We start from the raw sequence: 16,422 nt of genomic DNA on the forward strand, positions 1-16,422 counted from the left end.
CCGACAGACAGAACCTGAGTGAATGAAGTCCAGCGTTTAACCACTGAGAGCTAAAACTCAGCTGAGGTTTGAAAGCTGTGTGCCGGTGATTGGACATCAGCCGCTGATAAAGCTGTTCGCCTATAAAGTGCTCTGTAAGGAAACGAGCTCCAGCAGCTCTGCGCTCGGGGAAAACACTATATTTACTTATCTTGTGCAGAAAAATGCGCTGACATTGCGTTATATCGAGCACCGGCTGCCCAGTTAAACTGTGACTATCACCAGGTAACTAGGCGTGTTTCTTGAATTAGCAGCAGGTGTTAAACAGCTGACAGATGAGGAGGAGGATGCATGCAGGTAAACTGAGGGTCTGTTGAGCTGATCGCTGGTTTCGTGAGAAAAATGTCAGCTCGTTCTTTATGTTACAGAAGCACAGAGACACAAGACCAGGCGGAAAGAGACGATCGTTCGGTGAAAATGAGAATCTGCGAATGCAACATGTAGAACACGGAGAGTGGAATATGTAAACAAACCGGTTAACGTAACCCCCTCGGTGCACTCTGCATGCTAACTGTTAGCAGAGCTAGTGAAATCTCTGAAAACATCTGAGCACTTTTGCAAACATGTTCTATGTTGACAACCTGACCAGACATACGTGGCGACATTCGCGGCTAAAACACTGTTAAAAGTGTAGCTGGTGACAGAAAAACGGGGTATTTTAAAACTACACCACCACCATTGCTGCTTGTGATTTGATCTGCATTCTGGGATAACTGGCTGCCCCAAGTCTACACAAGCAATCGATTTTCTAGGATCGACCTGTTTTGACTTACTTTGCACGGCAACCAATCAAATGTTAGAGAAGCTGCATGGGCAGCGTTAACCCCGCCCCCTGAGTTTGATGGGTGAGGCTGACAGATAAAATTATTTCATGACGAGAGCCAGGCGTCAGGACTGCCAAAATGAAATAAATAAATATATCATTAAATAATTAATTAAATGTGTCAATAATTAATGAAATGTGTCAATAATTAATTAAAATGTGAAATACATAAATAATTAATTAAATGTGTCAATAATTAATTAATTACATGTGTCAATAATTAATTAAAATGTGAAATACATAAATAATTAATTAAATGTGTCAATAATTAATTAATTACATGTGTCATAACTATTTATTTAATTAATTAATTCCAATTTTAATTAATTATTGCCACATTTAATTAATTATTTAATGGTGTATTTAATTAATTCATTATGGCAGTCCTGGCGTTCCATAGGGGTGAGCGAGTCTTGAGTTATTCGCTTATGATTCAGCACAGGAAGCGAGGGGGTGAGTAGCTCAAATGTGTTGTTAGCATGTTAGCAGCGCGATGCTACTCTGAACTGAGGAGCTATTTTCTTGATGTGAGCTTCTACTCAGGGTTTTTTCTTCCAGTTCAGAGCAGAAATGCTTTTGTTACGAAACTGGCTGTTGTTTCCCCCCCACAATTTTAATTATAAGCTAGATATATTTCTACTAATGGAATTAGTTTGCTAACAGCAACAGGGATGAGTCAGTGAGTCAGTTGGGCTTGTGAATCATGATTCACGAGTCAGTAAAGTGATTCTCGAGTATTGAACGATTCGTTCACGAATCGAACATCACTAGCTCTTTCGGTTCAGCTCACTAAAAAGAGCTGGCTCTTTCGGCTCTGAACCGGCTCTTCAGGTTGTTTTGTTGCTTTAATTAATTTATTATTAACAATAATATAAAATTATGCACAAAAGGAATTACTAACGTTTAAAAAAGTGATTTTATTTATATATGTTTATATATAAATATATGCGGTGGCCCCTAGAGACTAGGGGTGCAACGATACACAAAATTCACGGTTCGGTTCGGTTCGATACTTTGGTGTCACGGTTCGATATTTTTTCGATACAAAAAAAATGTTCATGCCTTTTTAATTTGTCATTTATTAAAATTATAAATATATATTTTAACTCAAAAGTACAGTTTTTAAATTTAACCCTAACCCTTGTGCGTGTTTTTTATTTTGACAGTGAATGCGCACCTGCGGACCACTTATGTGCAGCCCTGGTTATTTAGCTCATCATATTGCAGCCACAGAAATTCTTTTGTCCATGAAACCATAAAGCTGCACTTTCTTTTTGCCTTATAGTCTGATTTGTCATAACTTCTCCGTTTTGTGGTAAGCTTTTCTTTGGCTGTCACTTCTTCACCCTGACCTGTCTTATTTGGCTCAGCAGAACTAAAATATATATCTGTCTGTGAAGGTTCTCAGTCATCCAGGTCATCGTAGTCAAATATAAATCCTGCTGCTTTTACACACGCACTCACATAAGCTCAGCGATTCTCTGCGCGATCAACCTCTCACATGTTTAAGCTTGCTGCGGGAGATTTCACTTGTCATGTTTGCATAGTAAGCTAACGATTAATAAGACGATGTCAGAGGAATTGGTGCACAAATTATCATCACTCACAGATCAGTGCTGTCGCTCTCTATACACAGTTCGCACGATTGCAAAGTGAAAGCAAAAAAACAAGCGCAAATTCAAACGCGACTTCAATATGTCACATATTGACAGTGGCTCACCGATGCCAATGACATAATTACCCAGCTACATTTCTGAAAGAATGCAAAAGCATTGACATATATTTTTCCTACAATAGCCCGACGGGCAGGGAAGAGATAGATTTTGGTAGCCCGACTGAAAAAATCGCTAGCTCCGGGACGTCGGGCTAGCGATATTGCGAGCCCTGTATCTGATTGAGGAATCACTCATCTTTGGAAAAGAGAGTTTATTACAGAGAAATGTCTCTTTCCAAAATAAAAGCTATACTATCCGCTTCTTCTGGGCTATATTCTCAGCAGCATAAGGAGAATCATGTGCTAACAGCTGTCTAAATGACTCGGCTAAAGTTAGTAGCATGCTTGCTTTTTTTTGTCTGCTTCCACTTGTCTTTGCACTAGGATGATGTCGGCGTAAATGTGCAGTCATATTCGTCGTGTTCCCACTAGTGCTTTCAGGTTAATCTCGTTGAAATGACCTTAACGCCACAACACGGCAAATCTCCGTTAACGAGCTACCACCAATCGCTCCGTGCATGGGGCTAGACGGCCAACACGTTAACGAGCTAACTGCGCTAACACACTAGTTCACACCAATGTAATTGAGCATTGCATGGCACATCCAACATACTGTTTTACTTTAGTCCATGACTCGCTTACCTTCAGGGTCATACGTCACATGAAAACCAAAATAATTCCAAACGCCAGATCTGAATGAGGGTGGGGGAGGTGCCCTGCGCTCTTCCTTCTGACTATGCTGTCTGTGTTGAGCGCTCAGTGGATCTGCGCTCGACAGTGCAGCCTAGGCGGAGCAGTCGAACGCAGATTCACTGAGCGCTCAACACAGACAGCATCGTCAGAAGGAAAGTTGATAAAATAAATTACAAATGTTGTATTGTTCGATACATATGCGTACCGAACCGAAAGCACGGTATCGAACGGTTCAATATCGATACGAATATCGTTGCACCCCTACTAGAGACAGAACACGTACAAACTCCAAAACACATTTCTAGCATGAACTGAACTTCCAAAGCAGAGCTACTAGATCACTTAAATTACACAATTGAAAGCATGTGTGTATTGTTTGTGTAATTATACACAGGCACTCATATATATTCAAATAATTTAAAAAAAAAAAGTTCATTTACCTGTTACTACCACACACCAAATCCGGTCGTTGGTACTTGCTGGCTTGTGTAGCCACAAGATAACAAAACCTCAACACTGCACCTAGCATCCTGGAGCACTTCTGTTGTCTTTTGTACGTGTTTTGAGTTTTTATGTGCTTCTGAGTTTTTACGTGCTTCGGAGTTTGTACGTGTTTTGGAGTTTGTATGCTTCAGAGTTCGTACATGATTTGAAGTTTGTATGTGCTTTGTCTCTAGGGGCCACCGTAAACAGTGAATTTTGAGATTAAACTGACTTTTAAAATGTTTTTATACAAAGAGGAAAGAGAAGGCGCATTTCCACCGAGAGGAGCAGGGTTTGCAACAGCATGTTCATCATAAAGTCTGCAACCTGGACAGAAATATTATATCAACTGTTTTTTAATAGTTATTCAACTGTATTCTAAGCACCAGCTGTCTGTTAGAATGTGATTTTTTTTCTCTCTCTGTTGGCAGAGGTATAAAAAATGCGCAGGAAAATCTGACGTGCATGGCAAACTTCACCGACGATATTTAGGGAGGAATAAACACACATCAAACATAAATGAACCATTTGCCTGTCTCCATAATTGAGAGCATTTTCTCTTCTTATGTCAACACTCTCTCTCTCTCTCTCTTTTTTTTTTTTTTTTTGCTTTTTCGGTCATGTTATGTTTACCTGTCAAAGGCTTGTTACAAACTATGAAACACATCGTTCAGACTTCTGGATGTTAGAAGAAAACTAATACTGCTCATGAAGGAGACTAAAGGCAGGAAGGTGTCCTTTAAAACTAAACATGTTAATAGGACCTCCCTATTTATATCATAGTTTATGATATAGCACGTGTATTTCAGTAATAGCCTGCTGATTTCACATGGTAGGATTTGTAAAGAATTCATTCGTAAATCAGGGTGGAAAATAAGTATTTGGTCACCTCAAACAAGGAAAATCTCTGGCTCTCACAGACCTGTAATGTCTTCTGTAAGAAGCTTTTCTGTCCCCCACTCGTTACCTGTATGAATGGCACCGGTTTGAACTCATCATCTGTATAAAAGACACCTGTCCACAGCCTCAAACAGTCAGACTCCAAACTCCGCCATGGCCAAGACCAAAGAGCTTTCGAAGGACACCAGGAAAAGTATTGTAGACCTGCACCAGACTGGGAAGAGTGAATCTACAATAGGCAAGCAGCTTGGTGTGAAGAAATCAACTGTGGGAGCAATCATCAGAAAATGGAAGACATACAAGACCACAGATAATCTCCCACGATCTGGGGCTCCACGCAAGATCTCATCCCGTGGGGTCAAAATGATCATGAGAACGGTGAGCAAAGATCCCAGAACCACACGGGGGGACCTGGTGAATGACCTGCAGAGAGCTGGGACCAAAGTAACAAAGGTCACCATCAGTAACACACTACAACGGCAGGGAATCAAATCCCGCAGTGCCAAACGTGTTCCGCTGCTGAAGCCAGTGCATGTCCAGGCCCGTCTGAAGTTTGCCAGAGAGCACATGGATGATACAGCAGAGGATTGGGAGAATGTCATGTGGTCAGATGAAACCAAAGTAGAACTTTTTGGTATAAACTCAACTCGTCGTGTTTGGAGGAAGAAGAATACTGAGTTGCATCCCAAGAACACCATACCTACTGTGAAGCATGGGGGTGGAAACATCATGCTATGGGGCTGTTTTTCTGCCAAGGGGACAGGACGACTGATCAGTGTTAAGGACAGAATGAATGGGGCCATGTATCGTGAGATTTTGAGCCAAAACCTCCTTCCATCAGTGAGAACTTTGAAGATGAAACGAGGCTGGGTCTTCCAACATGACAATGATCCAAAACACACCGCCCGGGCAACAAAGGAGTGGCTCCGTAAGAAGCATTTGAAAGTCCTGGAGTGGCCTAGCCAGTCTCCAGACCTCAACCCCATAGAAAATCTGTGGCGGGAGTTGAAAGTCCGTGTTGCTCGGCGACAGCCCCAAAACATCACTGCTCTCGAGAAGATCTGCATGGAGGAATGGGCCAAAATACCAGCTACTGTGTGTGCAAACCTGGTAAAGACCTATAGTAAACGTTTGACCTCTGTTATTGCCAACAAAGGTTATGTTACAAAGTATTGAGTTGTATTTTTGTTATTGACCAAATACTTATTTTCCACCCTGATTTACGAATAAATTCTTTACAAATCCTACCATGTGGATTCATGGATTTTTTTTTCACATTCTGTCTCTCACAGTTGAAGTGTACCTCTGGTGCAAATTACTGACCTCTGTCATCATTTTAAGTGGGGGAACTTGCACAATCGGTGGCTGACTAAATACTTTTTTGCCCCACTGTATATGATCTTAAAACAGGACACAGCCACTATACGTGCTGGGCTCATATCAAATGTGAAGGCAGACTGAGTCTATGTTTGACGTTTGTTTATATCCAGTGTTGGGGAGTAACGGAATACATGTACCGCCGTTACGTATTTAGAATACAAAATATGAGTAACTGTATTCCGTTACAGTTACCGTTTAAAAAGGTGGTATTCAGAATACAGTTACTTTGTTGAAATAAATGGAATACACTGGTAGGGCTGCTCAATTAATTGAATTTTAATCACGATTACGATCTGGGCTTTCAACGATCATTAAAAATGACTGAGCCGATTATTAGCCCCTCCCTCATTTATCCGCGACACCTTAAAGGCCGGTCCGTGAAAATATTGTTGGGCATAAACCGGTCCGTGGTGCAAAAAAGGTTGGAGACCGCTGATTAAGAGGACCCGAGGGAAGCTCGGAAAGCTAAGCAGAAGTTATTTGGAGAGTGATTGCCGTTGGTTGAAAAGAGAGTTTAAAAAAAAAAAACTTCAGTGGTGTTGCACACTATTTTATATTATTTTTTTAAAGTCATTGTTAACCCTTTAAAGCCGGTCAGAGCAGTAAGCTCCGTTTTGCGTAACTATTGTTAAATCCCTGTAGAACCTGAACCGTGTAAGCTAGCGCAATAATTTGTTTTGCATATGAAACCGGAGGAGTTGTACTTACATCTTATGCCATCAGCTTGTCCTCGGTCACGGTTTCGTTCCACATATAGCTTTGCAAAAATTGCATAAAAAGCGCTTGCAGGAACAAAAACATAATATTCCAGAAACACGCTTTGCCGTTCCTATCAGCTGTTCGTAACACTTCCCACAGTGAAATGATGCACATGCTGTTTTCTTTGCAAATTTGCATCATAGGATTGTTTTTTGTTTTTCCTGCAGTATATAAAAATTGCTGTATCTCCAAAATAAAACTATGAAGACACTCAAAATAAATTTCCTGTGGTGGGAAACTATTTTTTGCAACTTTATTGTATTTAAAGTTTTGAGGGATAAACCTCTTAAATTTCTCCAAGTAGAAATATATGTAAACAAAACAAAAGCGATTTTCAATTTTTTTTGTAGTTTATTGCACTTTTTTGCAATTTATGTAATTACTATGGACTTAATGCATACATATTATTAAAATATGGGCTATAACAGTTGTATTGATGTATAGCAACTTGAAATGCTCCCACAAATGGCACTACAGCATGTAAAAAAATTATATAAGCTCTGGTGGACTTGGTTCTATAGTAGGTCTTAAAGGGTTAAATAAATATCGTCAAATAATCGTGATCTCAATTTCAGTGAAAATAATCGTGATTATCATTTTTGCCATAATCGAGCAGCCCTATACACTGGGGTACTTTCCTGTTTCATTTTGTCGCGGGTCAGGACTGTTTGGGTTTTGTTTGACAGCTACGTTCTTTTGTTCCAGGCGGCAGCGTTACGGTTGCCATGGTTACAGGGCGACGCTCTCTCTCTCTGCGACTGTGTGTTTCCTGGGTGAGAGAGCGCCTTTTCGTTGTTGTTGTGCTAAGCTAACAGGCAGAATGCTACAAGCATAGCTCTAAAGAATGTAGCATCATGTTCAGTGTAGTCCGTGCTGCTGGGAGAATGGACTGCCATACACGTTATGTGTCTGTGAGCGCTAGGAGGGAGAAAAAGGGGAGTGGAAAGGTACGAGCAGTCATCGAGCAAAAACGGGAGCTGGAAGCATGTAAATATAATAATAACCACTGCAGCCAAGAAGAGTGCCTGACGAGCCCAGTTGTAAGTAAGCTATTAAGACTCGACTGTACACTGTGTTCGTGTTTTCCTCCGAAAACAACAAGTTCCGTTGGAGCAGCCTTTCAACGCCTCTCTCTGTCTGTCGCAAGAAAAGTTGACCCACACAACAAAGTAGAGCTATTTTTCGGCTACCAGCCGACAGGGACCCCGCCGTATTATGCTGGGCTTACACTGTGCGATTTTTTCAGTCGCGCGATTCAGCTCCTGCTCAAACTGTACGATTGACTCGCAGGGGTTAGAAGTTCATAGGTCACGATGCAGGGTCTCACACTATACGGCCCGATGCTCTGATGCGACCTGAGTGCTCACACTGTGCGTCCATAAAAATGAAGGTTATAACAGAAATTCTGTCGCTCGCTCTCCCTCTCCGTCTTTCACTCACACAGACACACCACCACCATCAACTTTGCTAAATTGCTAATGAAAAACATTGGTCAGGCAGCTGTGATTGAGCAGCAGTGTCGATCCAACTATTTTCACGGTTGTTGTGGTCGTGATAATTTTGTGAGGCCACATCGAAAGGGCTCGGATGGTTCTACAGGTTGTGCCTCCATCGCTTGTGTCCAGATCACACGCTGCACTGCCCAGTGGCGTGTCTAGACAATTTTTGTTGGGGGGGCCAGGTAGGGGCACAGATTTGGAGAAGGGTGGCAGATGTAATTGGCAGATAATGTTAAAAACAATTCTATTAACCATAATTCAATAACCCTGTAAACCTAATAACCGAATGCGCTTTTAACTCTTATTAGAATGAGATTTTAACCACTACTGTGCAAAGTTTTTAGATACTGCGTTGCTAAAGGAGAAGAGATACAATCAGTGTTTTGTCAGTGTTTACTCAGCATTCAAGGACATCAATATTTGCATAGTATTTTTACTGACATATAGTACACATATGTTTTGGGCAAAAACATTTTTTAATATTAAAATATGAACATTTGTAACAAACAATTGACAAATTAGCCAATGCAAAACTTTATCTGCCTGTTAAAAAAAGAAGATAATCTTCTCACAAACTGGTGTTTGATTGTGAAACAGGAAAAAAGTGGGGAAACAACTGAAAAGACTAACATTTGAATAAAACCTAAAGGCAAGTAAATACTTTCTATGCTGCCTTATGGTAAACTTTGGTAATATTGATAAAGAACAACACTGGCTGATGATGAAATACAGTCAGCTGGCATGGTGACACTGCCAGTATTAACCTGCAGGGCTGGACTGGGACAGAAAATCGGGCATTTTGACTACAAACCGGCCCCCCAGGTATTAAAGCCATAAAGCCTTTGACTGAAAACAAATGCTGTTGTGACAGTGATGTACAGTCTTGTTGGTATATGTATGATTTCTATACATTTTACGTCAGATAAAAACTTTGGTTGTAAGATTTAGATAATTATTTAATAAAAACTAGATATTTTAAATGAGAATAAGAAAGAAAAGTATTTCTTTGTGCCCCCTTTCCCTGTTAATGCCCTACCTGCCCCCTGGCAACACTTTGCTAGATCCGCCCCTGCACAGTTACCAGCTGTCAGCTGCTTAGAAAAGGATGCTGGTGTTATTTGTCTCTCAGAAACAGTTCACAACTTCCCTTCAACTCATTCATGTCACCTAAAAGGTAAACCTGTTTCTCCATCACAGCTCTGATGATTCAGTAAGGACATCTCCTGGTTTCATCTTCATGTTTCCCTCTCACCACATATCCAAACCGACATCATGACCAGCAGCTTTACAGCTGTGGCTCCAGCAAACATCAGCTGATACTAGAAATTAATATTAAATAAATTCTAACAACAGCTGATCAAGCTTAAACGTGCTGCTGTTGTTTAGCGCAACATCTGCTGGTTTCCTCTTTCTGGCACAAAGTGGGCGATAAATAAACAAGAGAGACGATCAGCTGATCATTGATCAGTTTCATGATTGAAGTAGCAACAGGAGAGAGAGGGGGGAGAATGAGAGAAGAAGAGGCAGCTGTGCAGCGTAAACACAGAATAACTCCAGCATTGTGTCTTTTTCCATTCTAGCTAAAGTTCGGGACAAACTGCGTCTCTTCTCAGCTCAATACGAAACGTGTAATATTTTCTCTGATTGAGGGACCATTCCATTTTTTTAAGGAGCCGTTGGCAACTCTACTAACTAACCTTATGAATAAAATAAAGTTCACTATCAGTAACATCATAGCACCCACCCACCTAAAAACTCCATCAAGCTGGCTAGAACGCAGTACGAGTTATTGCAACTGAGGGTAAAAAGTCAGCACAACGAAAATAAACTCCACCTAAACTTGGTTCATATCTGACCCAGATAGACTGCAGCTCATAACTTCTTACCTGAAGTTCAGTTCACCTGACACTCGGACTGGCGGCTGCCTCGGGGCTCTCCTCCTGCCTCCCCTTCCCTCATCCACCTGCTGGCCTCTGTGGAAGCCCCGCCATAGCCACCACCAAACAACTGAGTCATTTTTACACATCGACCTGCATCTGGCCAATCCACCACCTCTCATTGTTCATGCCATTACAAAAAAAAAATAATAATAAGTCACCGGGCACATGCCCGGTATGCCCGATGGCCAGTCCAGCTATGTTAACCTGCAACCAAATCTGCAGCTCCATACAGCAATGTTACGACTTAGATTATATCTTATAACTCATAACTCTTATGTTAGCTGCCCTCAGTAGCATACTGTCAGAAATATTCGACGGCTGCAATAATTCTTTAAGTGTTATTTTTTCCTTGGTATTCTAATTTCACCGAAGTTTACTAAACTCAACAAACTTGATATTACTTACCGGGACATTTATTCTGTCCTCATTTTCTTTCACCGAAAAATTGTTTCCTGCAGTGCCGTCTTTCTGCTTGGCTCTCCTACCTTTGCTAACGTGATGCACATAGCGCAGAAGCGATGCTGCATTCACTTACACTCGGATATCTGAGCTTCACCGTGAAAACATAATCGTACATTTGATATTTGATTGAATTTTATTGTTTTGCCTTTGGGGTGGCACCTGGGGTGGCCAGTCTGGTTGGGGGGGTGGCCTGTGCCCCCCCAGGCCCCCCCCGCTGGACACGCCATTGGCACTGCCGTGCTACGCCGTCTTTTTCGCTGACATTTGTGTTTGCGCGTGCGCAGTGTGGCAAACTGCGGTGACACCCTCACGACCAAGCGATTGATGATCGGGAGCTGGTCGTGAGGTGTCAATCGCTTCTCGTTACCCCACGTATACTACACGATGCACGACGCACGATGAAGGCCAAAATCGGGCCGATCGCCAAAACGATCGCACGGCTCAAAATGGGCCAAAAATCGCACAGTGTGAGCCCAGCATTAGTCAGAGGTCCCTTTACTACAGTTCGGAGTCGCGGACCTTCAGTAATAGTAATAAATCACACAGCAATAGTACATTCACGTTGTTGTAAAAAGCATGATAATATTGTAGCGGGTCAGGGCTGTTCGGGGTTCTGCTTGTACAGTTATGTTTTGTGTATGTTGCCATGGTGACGGGTGACGCCCTCTCGCTGCGACGGTGTGTCCTTCCGGGGTCAGAGGGCGCCCTATGTGTGTTGTGGTTGCCGCGCTGAGCAGTTAGCTAGTGGCAGTGTGTTCTTCTGCAAATGTAATAAACGGCTGTGCTCCCTGGCTAGCTCACGGGAAGCAAGACCAAACGATACCTCCGTCTCCTCCTTGTCTGAACTCGCCACAATATATTAAGTAATCCAAAGTATTCAGAATACGTTACTGTCATTGAGTAACGTAACGGAATATGTTACAGAATACATTTTGGGGCATGTATTCTGTATTCTGTAATGGAATACATTTTAAAAGTAACCTTCCCAACACTGTTTATATCTAATCTTCCTTTTCAAACATTTAAACAGCAGCGAGTCTGCAGCTGTGCAGAGGGAATACAAACTCAAATTGTCGGAACAGGTTTGCTCGTTTCTTGGATTCATTTGGTGATTTATTAAATGTATAACTGTTATTCTAATCTGCTGCTGAGTCTCTTACACTTTTCTTTATGCTGTATATTTTCACGTCTCTGGAATAGTTGGCAGTTAGATAGTCAGCTGGGAAACTCTGTGTTAACTCATGGAGCTGAGGATATCGTGGATATGCTGACCTCGCTCCGTGGTGTACAGGGCCGTTTACCCTCATGATTAATATTCACTATAAAAATATTAGCCGAACATCATGAAGTCTGTATGTGTTTCATAGTGTCGAACAACCTTTGTACAGTTAAAGCCAGCAGTTACTACATGACAGAAACACCAACGTTATCTCTTTTATGCGTTTATACACAGGTCACGCTGATTACTGAACAAAAACCCAAAGATCAGATGTTAAACAGATTTATTTGCTCTCTCTCCTCCTTAAACATGTTTTTAATGTTAGTTATAATTCAGAATTGGCGACTGAAACACGTAGGACACATAAGAACATCAGGAAATAAAACACCGATAAATATAACCTCAGTACAAGAAGTCAGCGGGGGTTACTACAGCTGTGTACCGGGGCCTGCGCTTTGTCGGTGGGATTGCTTGCGAGGCGAGCGGGTCTATCCCACGCTTTGCCGTGAGACTGGGCAGACATCTCCGAAATCATCGAAGCACTTTTGTAAAGAGGCTGTATCTTGACAAACCGACCAGACACATGAAGATTAAACCACTACATTCTCGGCTAAAAAAATATTAAAACGGTATTTGGTAACACACAAACAGGGTTTTTCAAAGCTCAGTTCTGTTAGCTTCCACATGCCGGTTGTTGTGTGCTAGAAACAATGGCCACCAGGCCAAAGCAATGGTTTTGACTCGATCAGCGTTAACCCCGCCCCCTGAGTTTGATGGGTGAGGCTGACAGATAAAATTATTTCATGATGAGAGATGCCAAAATGAAATAAATAAATATATCATTAAATAATTAATTAAATATATCAATAATTAATTAAATGTGTCAATAATTAATTAAAATGTGAAATACATAAATAATTAATTAAATGTGTCAATAATGAATTAAAATGTGAAATACATAAATAATTAATTAAATGTGTCAATAATTAATTAATTACATTTATTTAATTAATTCCAATTTTAATTAATTATTGCCACATTTAATTAATTATTTAATGGTGTATTTAATTAATTCATTATGGCAGTCCTGGCGCTCCATAGCATCACTGACTTTCAGCTTGTTGTGTTTGTGGATATATGACTGACTTTAATTATCCATAAATTCATCACATTCTCTGTAAGATTAAAGTCAACTATTGAACGGCGTATATTTTGAAGTAAAGGCTTTAAAACCAAGTTAGTACAAACATCGCTAATGTCACATAACTTTCCCGACATGTGACCAACAGTAATGTTTTAATGTTCTTCAATATAAAAACATTTGCGCATAAATATGTGACATAATATTCAGTACTTACTTCTGAAAGTTTACTCTTCGGCGGCTCCGCTTCCGCCGTTTTTTCGGCAAAATTATCCACACCACCGCCGCGCTATGAAATCTCGGATATGTTGGGCCATGAAGGCTACACCGACCCATCCTTAAAATTCAGGGAAATTAAGGACGCATTTGAGGGCCGCATTTCGAGCAGCCTTTGAATTGGGACAGCCTCCGTCGTGTCGCTGTGACGTAATCGGCCTTAAAATGCGGCCTTTAAGGCTGCAGACCCTGAATTGGGATACAGCCCAAATCCGGTCATTGGTACTTCCTGGCTTGTGTAGTTATTAGGTAACAAAAGCTCAACACTGCCCCTAGCGTCCTGGAGCACTTCCATTGTGTTTTGGAGTTTGCATGTGTTTTGGGGTTTGCAAGTGTTTTGGGGTTTGCATGTGTTTTGGAGTTTGCAAGTGTTTTGGAGTTTGTACGTGCATTGTCTCTAGGGGCAACCGTAACTGTTAAATCCAAAACACACCAGATAAAGAAAAGCGAATAGTTCAGTCTAACACATGTGCCAGTGAACCATTAAACGTCTGTGAAACTATGCAGTTATGAAACGTAACTTTAACCTCAGCCAAACCGATTTGCTCAGTTGTAAATAAAACAGCGAAGTAAATGTGACCCGACAGACAGAACCTGAGTGAATGAAGTCCAGCGATTAACCACTGAGAGCTAAAACTAAGGTGAGGTTTCAAAGCTGTGTGCCGGTGATTGGACATCAGCCGCTGATGAAGCTGGTTCGCCTATAAAGTGCTCTGTAAGGAAACAAGCTCCAGCAGCTCTGCGCTCGGGGAAAACACTATATTTACTGATCTTGTGCAGAAAAATGCGCTGACATTGCTTTATATCGAGCACCGGCTGCCCAGTTAAACTGTGACTATCACCAGGTAACGTAGGCGTGTTTCTTGAATTAGCAGCAGGTGTTAAACAGCTGACAGATGAGGAGGAGGATGCATGCAGGTAAACTGAGGGTCTGTTGAGCTGATCGCTGGTTTCGTGAGAAAAATGTCAGCTCGTTCTTTATGTTACAGAAGCACAGAGACACAAGACCAGGCGGAAAGAGACGATCGTTCGGTGAAAATGAGAATCTGCGAATGCAACATGTGGAACACGGAGAGTGGAATATGTAAACAAACCGGTTAACGTAACCCCCTGGGTGCACTCTGCATGCTAATTGTTAGCAGAGCTAGTGAAATCTCTGAAAACATCTGAGCACTTTTGCAAACATGTTCTATGTTGACAACCTGACCAGACATACGGCGCGACATTCGCGGCTAAAACACTGTTAAAAGTGTAGCTGGTGACAGAAAAACGGGGTATTTTAAAACTACACCACCACCATTGCTGCCTGTGATTTGATCTGCATTCTGGGATACCTGGCTGCCCCAAGTCTACACAAGCAATCGATTATCTAGGATCGACCTGTTTTGACTTACTTTGCACGGCAACCAATCAAATGTTAGAGAAGCTGCATGGGCAGCGTTAACCCCGCCCCCTGAGTTTATTAATTATTTATTATTAAATGTGTCAATAATTAATTAATTAAATGTATCAGTAATTAATTAAAATGTGAAATACATAAATAATTAATTAAATGTGTCAATAATTAATTAATTACATGTGTCATAACTATTTATTTAATTAATTAATTCCAATTTTAATTAATTATTGCCACATTTAAATAATTATTTAATGGTGTATTTAATTAATTCATTATGGCAGTCCTGGCGCTCCATATGATGCTGCTCGGTTTGCAGTCCTGAATATCACAGCATAAGCAGGATCCACTGCACTGTTAATGTTAGCTATGTTATATTGCTGCCTCTGTTCGGTGGTGTCGAGCCAAACGGACTTCAACGTGTGTTTGAATGAGCTGACGGTTCACTCGTTAAGCTGAAAGAAAGATGCTTTAATCACAGGAGTCACACATGTGTCCACTGTACCATCTGGGAACTCTTCTTGTTTCGTAATAACACAATCCTCCTTCTTTTGTGCTGTTTTGTAGCAGTGTGTACACCTGAGACTGTCACCTGTCTGTCTGTCCTGCACTCTCTCTCTTTTTCTTTCTCTCTGATTGTGTAATAAAAGTATGAACATTCATTTATAAGTTACACTTGTGTTTGAATCCTGCAGCTTATCACACATTTGATTTCCATGTGTGACAACTGCACGTGTCCAGAGGACAGACTGAGGGACCCACTGCTGCACATCATCTGTGAGGCTTTGCACCCCTGATGATCCACCAGGACAAACTCAGCAGTGTGTGTGGAAGAGGAGGAGGAAGAGCCAGCAGCAGCTGACAGATGGAGAGAATAGACAGACTGTTCCCTGTTTTTGAAGGACTGCTAGGAAAGTTTAACATAACTAATTGTCTGTCCTGAATCAGTCTTATTAGGTAATGTTCAAATAATTTTATCATTCCAGTGTTTTCAGTGTGGGAGAAAGTACTCAGGGCCTTCAAGTTACACACTATGAAAGGCAGCAACAAGTGTAATATTCAGAAACCTAAAGTATGTATCAGCAGCAGAATGGAGCTAAAAATGAATGTTTGTTTCAGTTCTATGAAGCTTTGAGTATTTTGGATTAGTAGCACTGCTGTGTTTGTTGCATCATATTGCTGTAATTGTTTATATGCTTCATATATTCTGAGGTAAGTTGATCTATAGTGTTACATCATATTCTATAAGGATGTTATGTGTTTGTAGACTTTCTGCCCAGTTTGACCCATTTAGCAGAAGTCAGCCTGTTTAAGGCTCTGATATCTATTCTGTATGACTTAAAGCAGTTATGACATGGTCTGATTTTCTCACCCAATGAAGGAATATTCAATATATCAGTCTACTCTTCATTTTATCAGAAACAGTTATCACAGCTCGTACATTTTCTTTTTATAAATATATGTAAGCAATGAGCCAAATTTAGTAATGCCAACACGCTGAAGGAACAACATTTGTCTCATATATATGATACACCTATATATGCACTGTCAAAGATACTTGTCTTTGAGTGAAGATTTAAGGTGATAAGACATATAAATAACTGCAACTTGAATCTGTACTGAAGCTCAGTATTTGACACAGAGTTCATGTTCACTGCTGTAATAGCTAATAATGATTAATATAATAACTATAATATT

General features: G+C 40.9%; 1 protein-coding gene across 1 annotated transcript in view; it reads left to right on the top strand.

Moving 5' to 3' along the window:
* The first annotated feature begins 1,269 nt into the window (after nucleotides 1-1,269).
* LOC308402047 (inter-alpha-trypsin inhibitor heavy chain H3-like) overlaps nucleotides 1,270-16,422 on the top strand; it is a 38,042-nt gene continuing 22,889 nt past the window's right edge. Inside the window, exon 1 of the mRNA XM_080890620.1 lies at nucleotides 1,270-1,315. The gene's annotated coding sequence lies outside the window, so the exon portion shown is untranslated. The remainder of the gene's footprint in view (nucleotides 1,316-16,422) is intronic.

The sequence above is a fragment of the Rhamphochromis sp. 'chilingali' genome (genome assembly GCF_963969265.1).
Source record: "Rhamphochromis sp. 'chilingali' genome assembly, chromosome: 9".
NCBI classification, from domain to species: Eukaryota; Metazoa; Chordata; class Actinopteri; order Cichliformes; family Cichlidae; genus Rhamphochromis; species Rhamphochromis sp. 'chilingali'.